The sequence below is a fragment of the Bidens hawaiensis genome, unplaced genomic scaffold (assembly GCF_021521415.1).
Source record: "Bidens hawaiensis isolate Kalapana, Puna unplaced genomic scaffold, B.hawaiensis_p1.1 tig00003290_1, whole genome shotgun sequence".
Classification (NCBI taxonomy): Eukaryota; Viridiplantae; Streptophyta; class Magnoliopsida; order Asterales; family Asteraceae; genus Bidens; species Bidens hawaiensis.
This window is the reverse complement of record NW_027491182.1, coordinates 115,922-127,737: the sequence shown is the minus strand read 5'-3', so window position 1 is coordinate 127,737 and position 11,816 is coordinate 115,922.

Below are 11,816 nucleotides of genomic sequence, written 5' to 3'. Positions count from 1 at the left end.
TTTGCTTATGGTTTGATTTCATTACCACATTTATTACGTTTTGCTTATTTATTATATTAACATTATTTTTGGTGTCAAAACTTGGTGGTAAACTCATTCAACATGTTTGTTGACAAAACTCCATTTTCTACGCATATGCAGGTTGCCTGAGTTGAAGGATGGACGCTTAGAAAGACCTTAGGGTTATATTGAAGACAAACTTGAAATTAAATGACTGTAGTTATTTATTTGAATGGTTTTGTTGTATTTGATTATTGTGTGTATTATTTGAATAAAATAATTAATTAGACATTGTCATATATAATTATGATAGTATCTTCGAGCTGTGAGCAATCGGATCACGCCCCGGCATTTCTGCCTTAGGTTGGGGTGTGACATCCGCCTAGTTCGAGTACTCGTCGAGTCATCCCCGACTCGCAACTCCCCATCAACTGAGTTAGCCACGCCTTACGACTTTTGTAACCATGCTTATAGCAAAAATTACATGTTTCATATAACAATGAAAAATTGCGAATAGACATAATACATATTGATGGATTTTCCTTAACTTTTTTAGGATCTCATAATCCATATATAACATCATATCAAACATTGAATTGCTTTATCTAAAGTAAATTTAGGGCTATAAGTGAACCGGATCAAAACCGAACGAAGTCTTGTTCATGTTTGTTTGTTTAGAATTAACTTGTTCACGAACGCTAATCAAACACAAATTCTTGTTCGTTTGTTAAGGAATTAAAGTTGTTTAAGAACGATTCACGAACACAAACGAACATTTATTATTTAAAAATGAGTTATAAAATAGCAATATTATTAAGTAAAAATATAAAGTTCACCACTTGAGACAATAAACATAAACATAATCATTCCCTAATTGGTGGCACAAGTTAGATTTGTTGCTAGCTAAAGCAAGACTTTATAAAACAAGCCTTTAACAAAAAGAGCTGAACATAAACAATAAAATTATATGTTAGGTTCGTTATTACCAAATAAAAAAAAGATATAAAACAAACCTTTAACCTAATGAACATAAACAAACAAACATAAATGAACACATTAGCGAACGCTCACGAATACAAATGAACGAGCGCGACATCTGTTCATGTTCGTTCATTTAACTAAATGAACAAAGTTTATTGTTCGTGTTCGTTCATTTATTAAACGAATGAACATCAAGAACTTCCTGTTGAACTTCCCCCGCGGATAGGTCGAGTGTCTCCTAAAAAGTCTTGTTTTTTTTCTTTTTGCTGTCTTTTTTTATTTTTTATTTTTATTTTTGTTAGTTTGCTGTCATTTCTTATATATATATTTTTTTATATTGTTTGTTTTTTTTGGTTTTGTATTAGAAATAATTTTGACGGGGTGTAAAAAAATTATTTTTTAAATATTTTTTGGTTTTCTAAAATCAGTTATATAGACCTATCCGTCGCGGATAGGTCTGCTGTTTCCTAAAATTCTTGGGTGGCTTTGGTAAACCCGCTTGAAAATAGATGAAGGGATGAGAATGCTCTAATACACGAAAGAATAAATGTCAATGCTATACTTTAATAATATAAAATTTATAAAAAAATTAATAAAATACTTAGTTGTTAGATGTTATTGAAATCTAGATCCAGACCCATAAAATTAATCATCTTATCATTTTTATTTTTCATCGTATTTAACACGAGGAGGCTTACTATTAATGTAACCGTAAGAGAAAATTAGAAATGTCATCAACTTGCGATCATCGCAAGTAGACAAAGACGTAGACTTTTGTCAAAGACGTAGACTTTTGTCAATTTCTTTTGACTACTTCGTGTAACTTGTATTTTGGGATTCCCATTTAAAATACACTAGGTAACAACCGTCGCGTTGCGGCGATGCGGGTAACGTGAATTTGGTTGACATCAGTTAAGCTCGTTAAGGGTCCGACAATAAATTCAAACAATAAATCCGGAAAAGTCCAAAACGACAAATTTAGTCCATATTGATTAGGTTGGTTAGATTATTGACATCAAAGCCAAATAAGTTTATTTAAAACAAAAGGATAAAAAAATCATATTTAAAACAAAAATTAATGATAAAACTTAGACGCTGTGGTGGCTAGTCGATGTGAATTTGGTTTGTATTGGTTAGGTTCGTCACGGTACTAAACTAACCCGAAAAACAAATTGGATTGGTTATATATATATATATATATATATAGGGTAAGAATCCTAAGAGAACCATTGGCAAATTAAGAACGTTGAGAACCATTTTTGATTACTAAAAAAAACCTCTAAAAAAATATTTAAAAAATTATAAACAAAAAAAAACAAAAATTTTAAAAAAGTAAAAAAATCAAAATTCTTATATTTCATTCCGGTTTCATTAAAAAAAAACCGAATTTTTTTTTCTTTTTAATTCGTATTATACATATACATATATGTATACTTTCATTTAATCTCTAGTTACGTAATGTACACATATGTACATTATCATTTACCTTAAATTATACATATGTGTATAGGAAAAAACATGTGTGTAAATATTATACATATATGTACAATAAAAAAAACGATTTTTTTTTAATTCGTATTATACCTATATACATATGTATACTTTAATTTAATCTCTAGTTACGTAATGTACACATATGTACATTATCATTTATCTTAAATTATACACATGTGTATTGGAAAAAAACATTTGTGTACATATATGTACATATTATACATATATGTATAATTTAGCTAAACCGATAATTTTTTTTTTACTTTTTTTTTAGAAAAACCGGGATGATAAATAAGAACTTTGGTTTTTTTACTTTTTTTATTTTTGTGTTTTTTTATGATTTTTTTTATTTTTGGGTTTTCTTGTGGTCCAAAATGGTTCTCATAGTTCTCAATTCTCAAAAAGTTCTCACATGATCCCGATCCTATATATATATATATATATACTAGGTTTTATCCCCCGTATTACGGGGGTTGTTTTGTATTTTTCGTTCTTTAATATTTATTTTTTGGATTTTAAATTTCATTATTTTAAGAAAGTTAATAATATACTTAGGCCATGTTTGGGATTCCTTATTTGCACCTCCTTTTGATTTATATAAGTTGTTTTTGATAAGTTACTCCCTCCAAACTTATCAAAACTTTCTTTTTCCTTATTTAAAAACTTAAAAAAGTCACATTACCCAACACATTTTTAACTTATAAAAGTTAATAAGTTACAAGAAGGAAAAAATAAGGAATCCCAAACACCCCAATAGGGTTTGATGATGAAAGGGTTTAACAAATAAATGATATGTTATAACCCGTTTAAAAGCTATATGGATTTGATGGCCCTTGACCCACTTATTTTTTTTAACTATAAAATTGTTTCTTAATTATAAATAATATATTTTTTTAAATCGGATATTAATTTTTAGTTTATCCCTATTTTATAGGATTTTTACAACAAATATTTGGTAAGATTAATTTTTTTAATTTAATGAGATGTTATAATCCATTTAAGAGATATTTGGGTTTGGTGAGACGCATACCCATAAATTCGGGTCAAATGTATGAGAAGCCTCTATTTACAAATAAAACAATCTGGTGACTTAAGAGAATTTAGGAAGCAACCAGAGAGTTTTTAAAGGCTTTCGTGATATATATCTTAGTTGCATATAAAAAGCATTTATGTAGAAGTTTTTTCCATCTATAAAATTCTTGGTTTATTCTTTGTTACTATAACATATTGTGATCTGTCAAATCACTTAAAATAGAAAGGTCGAAGGTGGAAAGCTCTTGTTTAAAAAGAAAGAAAAAAGGTTCCAGAAGCATGGATCGGATCAATCAAGAGCAGCTAGCCGAGAAAACTTGACTTAACTAAGGGAACACACGGAGCAAACTTATCTATAAAAACCAACTAGGTTATAAACCCGTGTATTACACATGATTAAATCTCATTCATTATTCTATTATATATGATTTTGATTCTTCAAGTTGTAATAATCATATATAAAAAACTTACCAAAACTCTTAAAAATACACAACAGCTGGAAAATGTTAACAAACTGTTTCTAAGTATATTGTTGTGTTAGTTTCAAAATATCTTACTATTGAAATAACAACTGCAAGAGTTTCTAGCAGAAAAAAAAATTATCAAAAGATTCAAATTGAGGGTTTATTAATCATCCATAACAAAAAAAAAAATAAACTTGTGTGACTTCATGTCTTATTTTTAATTCATGCTTTAGGTTATAAAATTAGAAGCAAGGGAAACTACATATTTGATAATATCGGCAAAGAAAGTGTAATACTAATAAAGTTATTATAGACATTTTATCACAATTTTTTTTGGGTTTCAAACATGCCATCTTACTAAACTTTTAATTTTATATGATCTTGACATATTTTTCTCAAAAACATACAAGAAACTAAACATTTATGGTGAGTTTTATATTTGTGTTTAAAAGTAAAAACAAAAAACTGTAAAAAAAATATGATCCGAACCAAAAGTAATATTTTTCTTAAATTGGCCAGTTTTGACAGCACAAGTAGCAAATTTGACCCGTTTACTTAAATGGTCGAATACAAGTTGAACTTGCCCGAAATGTTTCAAGTCATACTAAAGTGGGCATGTTTCGAGTGGATTGTTGTGACCCATTACGTAAATTAGAGTAAAAAAACCGTTGAAAAGGTTTTATTTACAACAAATAAGTATCCCACTGAAAACCAAACCATCATTCCTCTCATATATCAAACGATTTTGAGATTAGCGTATAGAAGATAGAACATAAACAAATCATAATAATAAACAACCAACTTAAAAGAAACAAATTAGTATTTTGAACACTCTGCTCATGATCTTACTTCTTACGATGATTTTGTATAAAAATCGGTTTGCAACATCCATAATTACAACCATTTTCCTATCATTTATAATAGTCAAGTATACTTTATGGCCTTAACTTGTAAGATTTAAAATGAAAAACATGAGCGTTGTGCCTATAACTGAAAACACAATGTCTTGCTTCATGAAAACAAATCGATATAAACAAACTATCAAGGAAACAAAACTCACCATGACACCACTTTAAAATAATACGGAATGTTTAAAATATTCATTAATTGTTTTAATTAAATAGTTATGACTTCAAAATTGAACCATAATGATACCACTTGGCAAAAAGTAAGACAATTAAGTGCCATGTGGCATATCAATTATTTTTGTTTATTATAATAGTAGATTTGTTTTAAGGGTCATATTATTCTAAAAAAGGGGATAAAAACGGGAAGGATAAAAAGATTTGTTGAAAAAAACCCTTTAAAAAAATAATCAAAAATTAATAAAAAAATCATAACTCAAAATTTAATAAAAAAAACGAAAAATGTAAAAATTCTAAAATGTTTCCACCGTTTTCCTCGTTTACAAAAAAAAAAAAGAAAAGAAAAACAATGTTGAGGAAAAAATAACTGTCTTATGTAATAATTCTATGGTACCGACACCCAACTTTTATCTTATGTTATACTAGTAACTAAATGTGGTCGTACCTTGCAGTAGGGTTTTGTATGGATCTAAAAGGAATATCAAAACCAATCATGATGATACCGATATCTGTATCTATGTTGTAAAGGATATCCACACTAGTTTTACATGGAACGAAAACCATAAAAGTGGAATATCAAAACCGTTCCAGATAATAACATCAGTATCTATGTTATTCGGTCGGTATCAATTCGGTTTGTCACGACATTTGTCACACCCCAATCTAAGGCCTAAGAGTATGACCACAAATTGGTACCTGTTTTGTAAATATATCAGAGTTTAAGGTTGTAAAGCGAAAGATTTTATTAAAATATTATTATATTCAAAAGACGGGAATTAAACACCCAGTTGGTTGGTACAAAAGTGTTTAAAGCACAAAACCATAATTTACATTATTTTATTAATAAAACTCCATCTGAGCCATCAGATCGTCTAATGGCTATATCTTGTCTCCAACCACCTATTGTTGAATACCTGTAAAACAGTTTTTAAAGTACGTCAACAATACATGCTGGTAAACATGTTAACATAAAACATTTGATACTCAGTTATCCCATCGACACATCGTAGGCCTCGGCCCAACGTGGCTTAGGAAATAATCAAGTTCTGAAAGTCTGAATTACTATTATAAACATCCAGTTTTGCTCAAAACCACTCAGCGAACACCGCAGCGTCGAGAATTTAGCAACTACCAATATACACAAGATAATCCCTCTCGGACATTACTTAGGTCCGGCCCAACTTGGCTGAGGCATTAACAAGTGTGGTGCGGTATGCCCACCGTCTACCCACATATGTAAGGATCCAAACAAACGTATACGATAGCCTGAGGGCCATCTATTACCTTTATTTATAAAGTTTTAAGGATAGATAATCCCATGTAAAAATTTGTAAGACTCGTTATAAAAGTTTGCTTGTAAAGAGTTTAGACGTAGTCACCTTTGATCTTGATCAGTGGGTCTCACAGATTTATGCTTTTGGTTACCTCGAACCTATAGTACGAGAATAACATTTTATAAATACTAGATGAATGATCTAGCTTCAGACCTTTAGTCTGTATGCATAATCTTTACCTTGATATTCATTCTTTTATAAAACATAAGGATCTCTAGTCCCTTCTTTATTCATCATTTATACACTACATTTCTTTTTCATGAAGAAACGTATATATCGAGTTTCTTCTTTCATAAGAAATGTTTATAAAATCTTTATATAAAATAAAGAATAATATTCCATCTATAACCTCGTCTTATGAAATCTATATTTCACTTTTTATATGATCAAGGTATGGGCTATATCCCTGACTAGGGTCTAAGCCATATAAAATAAAATAATCGGGCAGAACCCTTACCTTGTATGATTCGTTTATAAGAAAAGCCTAAGCTTGACGCGGACAGCACTTCTACATATTGTCGAGTAATCGAGAAAATAAACTGAAAGAGGTTCTACTCCTTGTACGTACTTCTACTCCTGGTGATTTGACAACTAGGCTTGCCACATGCCACCATGTGGTGACACGTGTCCTTTGACGTGTTGCCACATGTCACTCAATGATATGGTTACTTCATTGCTACTTCGCGTAGCGCAAAGTAGCTGCATCCAATTCCTTGACCATCACCTTTCGCCTGAGCCCGTGCACGACGGGTGCTTCACACCCTCCGCTATGATTAATGAGAGTGGTTAGCCACATAAAAATATTATTCTGGAAACTTTCTTTCTTATAATGAGCTTCCTTTTTCTTCTTTCCTTCTATGTGGGATGGACTTCCTTCCTTGTTTCCTTAACATAGGATACTTTTGTTTTCTTATCTTACTTTTCCCCTTACTTGTCTTGATAATATTTTGGTCCTTCATCTTTATTAACTTGTCAAAATTGGACCAAATTTTTTAGACATTACAACATTGTTAATTAGTGTACTTTACAACACTAAAAAATGTTTTATTTCAAATAGACACAATTACACAGTTAGTTCTTGACGTTTATCTAAACTCTAAAGTAACAAGACTGGGTACCAAGGTTTAAAAGTTACAGATATGGGTGCTAAGATTTTAATTTTATAACAATGTTAGGTACTAACTTTAACTTCCATTACAAGTTAACAGAATTTGCTTCAACTCACCGTAGTGACGCTCGGGTTTTACCAAAACTTGATTTTACCAATCGAATAAACATTGTTTTAGTATTTTCACTTTTTTTATGCTAATATTTTAATATGTTAATAATTCAACAAGTTTATATTTTGAGTTTTATTAAGATACCATTACGAACGTAACTAATACACGTCAACTCTCCGCCGCAACACAGGTTGGGTTTTACAGAACAAATAAATATTGTCTTTAGTATGGTAATTTTAAAATAATACTATACGAGCGCCATTATTTTTTTAATTTTAATTTAAATATATTAATATGATAAATTGTTTTTTATGCTTAGTTCTAGTACCATAACGAACATAGTCAATACAAACCGATTTCGTGTTGACTCGCAACTGTAATACCTGAGTTTTGCCGACCGAATTCATCATGCAACGCACAGGTAAATAACTAGTTGGCGTACTAATCATAACGTGAAATTCCAAAACACAAATATGTCAAACATTTAGTGGGAATGTGTAATGACAATATGACCTTGTTTTTGCACTTTCTGTTAACGTTTAACGAAAGTTAAATTTAGCATCTAACATTGTTACAAAATTAAAGCCTTATTGCCTATATCTGTGACTTTTATACCTTAGTACCCAATCTTGTTACTTTAGGAACACGTCAAGGACTAATCGCGTAATTGTGTCTTTTAAATACGAACACAATTGCATAGATGGTGCTTGAAATTTGAGTAAAGTAACACCTTTGAGTACTAAGGTTTTAAAGTAATAAGTTTGAGTTCTAGGCTTTCAATTTTGCAACGACTTTGGGTACCAATATTAACCCCTATTAATTTTTCTGTTAAATTTTAATAAAATGAATAAAATACCTATTGATATTAAACAACCAATTATCACTATTGTTACTATATAATAAATGAGAACCTTTTACCATTGATCCAAGTGATACACAAACTGTGGGCCACGCCACCTTAATTTTTATTTTATTTTTGTTTTCTTCAAATACCATAAGGAACTTAACCTAAAACGACCAGATTCGATTCACTGCTACAATGCTCGGGCCTTGACTCACCGCCGCAATACCTGAAACCGGCACCACTCGGGTTCACTAATGATCTAGTTTTATCAAACTTATTTTTAGTTCCGGTACTATAACAAATGTAATCGAAACGACTGAATTCGTTTTGACTCACTGCTGCAATGCTCAGGTTTTACCAACACTCGTTTTACCGACTCATCTTCGCAAAGTCTGACATCGACAACGCTCAGGTTTTAACAACACCCATTTTTTATTAACCGAATAAACGCTATTTTAAATATTTTTTTCCTTTATATGTTACATTAACAAACTTATTTTTGGGTTTTCAACTCTTGGGTATTACCAATACTCGTTATACTGTCACAAATGTAGTTGATGTGACCGACTTCGCGTCGACTCGTCGTCGTAACACTCTGTTTTACTCACCTGGGTCGCGCCGACTCTCTAATGCAACGATCGGGTTTTAACAACATCCGGCTTTTCCTGATCGAATAAACATTGTTTAAAGTATGTTAATTTTTTTTATAAAATGTTAAAAATATAAAACATAGATAAATGATTATATATAAATATTATACACTTTAAGTAAATTACATAACCAGTCCCTCACATAATTAAGTTACATGATTAGTCCTTAAATTTTGAAAAGACTGAAATACCCTTACTTTTAGTAGAAAAGTTAACAGGAGTTAATAATGTTAATACCTAAACTCATTACGAAATTAAAGCTTAAAATCCAAACTTGTTACTTTAAAACCTAAGTATCCAAAGGTGTTACTTTACTCAAACCTCAGGCAACATCTATGTAATTGTGTCTTTTTAATCTTTATATATATATATATATATATATTCGAAACCTTTAAAACCACTCTGGTTTCTCTCTACTTTCTCTCAAGCCACCAGATTGATTTATTTTTAAACGGAGGCTTCGCATGCATTTGACCCGAATTCATGGATATGTGTCTCACCAATTCCAGATAGCCCTTAAATGAGTTATAATATCTCAGTGAATTAAAAATTAATTTTACCAAATATTTGATATAAAAATCCTATCAAAATAGGGATCTGCTAAAAATTAATATCCAATATAAAAAAAACATATTATTTATAATTAAGAAACTATTTTATAGTAAAAAAAATAAGCGGGTCATCGGTCTCATCAAACCCGGATAGCATTTAAACGGGTTATAACATCTCATTTACTTGTGAAACCCTTTTATCATCAAATCCTAAGTATTTTATTAACTTTCTTACGATAAATAAAATTCAAATTCAAAAAATATATATAAATATTAGAAACAAAACATGTAAAACAACCCCATAATACAGGAGATAAAAGCTAGTATAATATATATCTTAATTGAGAGAAAAAGTTAATTACAACCACATATCTACCTATTTTAATAAAAGAAAATAACTGGTAACGCATGTCACTTGGAGATTCATTATAGCCTAAATTTCCGCTCAATTAATTATTCTAATTTTAATGAAAACATAATTATGTTAGTGTAATCAAAACATTTCAATTCATCATTTAATAAAATAATTAATTACCTAAATTATATGAATTAAAATATGTGGGTATTTATGTCAATATAATTAAAATATTTATACCTTTAATTAATCAGATCTACCATGTTTTTTATTAAATCAATATATACACACTTTTGAGTGTAGGAGATGAATGTGACAAAGTTCAATAAACGATATTTATAGGTATAAGATGATAAAGACAAGAAGAAATTATGGATGAACACCAATTTTATTCTCACATATTCATTCAACCTTCATAAATCTATGGAGTTATCCATATCTTTCAAAACTGTAATACAAAAGTGTGCTTTATTAATGTTAATTTTACATATTATGTTATTTTTTTATGTCAATCATAATGCAATATTTTATTATCTTTTCTTAGAATTCGTTATTTCATTAAAATTATAATTACAACTTATAAAATTATTAGATGCATATTTTTCGTGATCATAAAGAAATTGCGTGAGAACACACCACGTATTCATATGAATATTACATTAGAAAAATATAATGTGAACTTATAAACCATTTAATTTGATAGTTTTTTTTTTAATTTAATCATTTAATTTCTATAGCTTAATTGCATTTCTTTTAAGCATTCCGTACATCACACGGGTTCTAAAGCTAGTTTAATTATATAAAAAAAATTAACGAACACAAGATACTATAGATATACATAACTAGTAACAAAAAAATTAAATAAGTTAAAAACATATTATTTATAGTATAAGGATCAAAATAATAAAAATAAAAGAGAGATCGTTTCCGATAATAGAGGTTATTTTCATACTGTTTTCCAAGAAACATGAAATCCATTAGCAAGGACTTGTCAAAATCCGTATGAATCTCTCTCTCTCTCTATATCTCTATGTTTTTGAATAATTGGGGGGGGGGGGGGGGGGTTGACTGAGCAATTTTACATAAACCCTACCAGAATCGATTAAGGAACAAAAAATTAACTACAAAAAATATAGATTCTTTGGTCAAAACCTACAATTCAACAGTTGCATGCTTGAATTTAACTAATCTAGTTAATATTATCGAAGATCGATCGAGAAGTGAAAAATAAATTAGGACTTACTCAGAGTTTGATGACAAAGTGGTAGTACTTAGGCTTGGACAGTGGCTAGAGCAATCAAGAGAACTTGACCAGAGATGCGATGGTCGGAGCAATGAGACAATAGTGGTTGGTGGTGTTGTTTTGGAAATAATGGTGGTTGGCAGTGTAACACCCTAACCTAATGCTGAAAATGTCGGGACTATACATCGATTGTTTAAAAGATCAGTGACTAATTAAAGAGACAATAACATTTTTATATATTATTAAGATCATTCATAACATTACATCAATCAACAAGCTTATTACAAAAATATCTAAACAATTTCTTTTACTAAAAATAACCTAAAAGTCCATGTCTAGCTTTCTTCAATCTTGAATAATAATAACCTGCAGCATGTATAAAATATAATTTGATCAACATGAATATTGGTGAGCTCGCAATCATAAGAGTTTATATAATATACATTGTAAAAATACGAATCATGTGTCATTGTGAGAATCCAACATAAATTCAATGCATAGACTGACTGAAACAGACTGTAGATTGTAGACTATTCCAGTTCTAATTGGCACAAAGCTAAAAT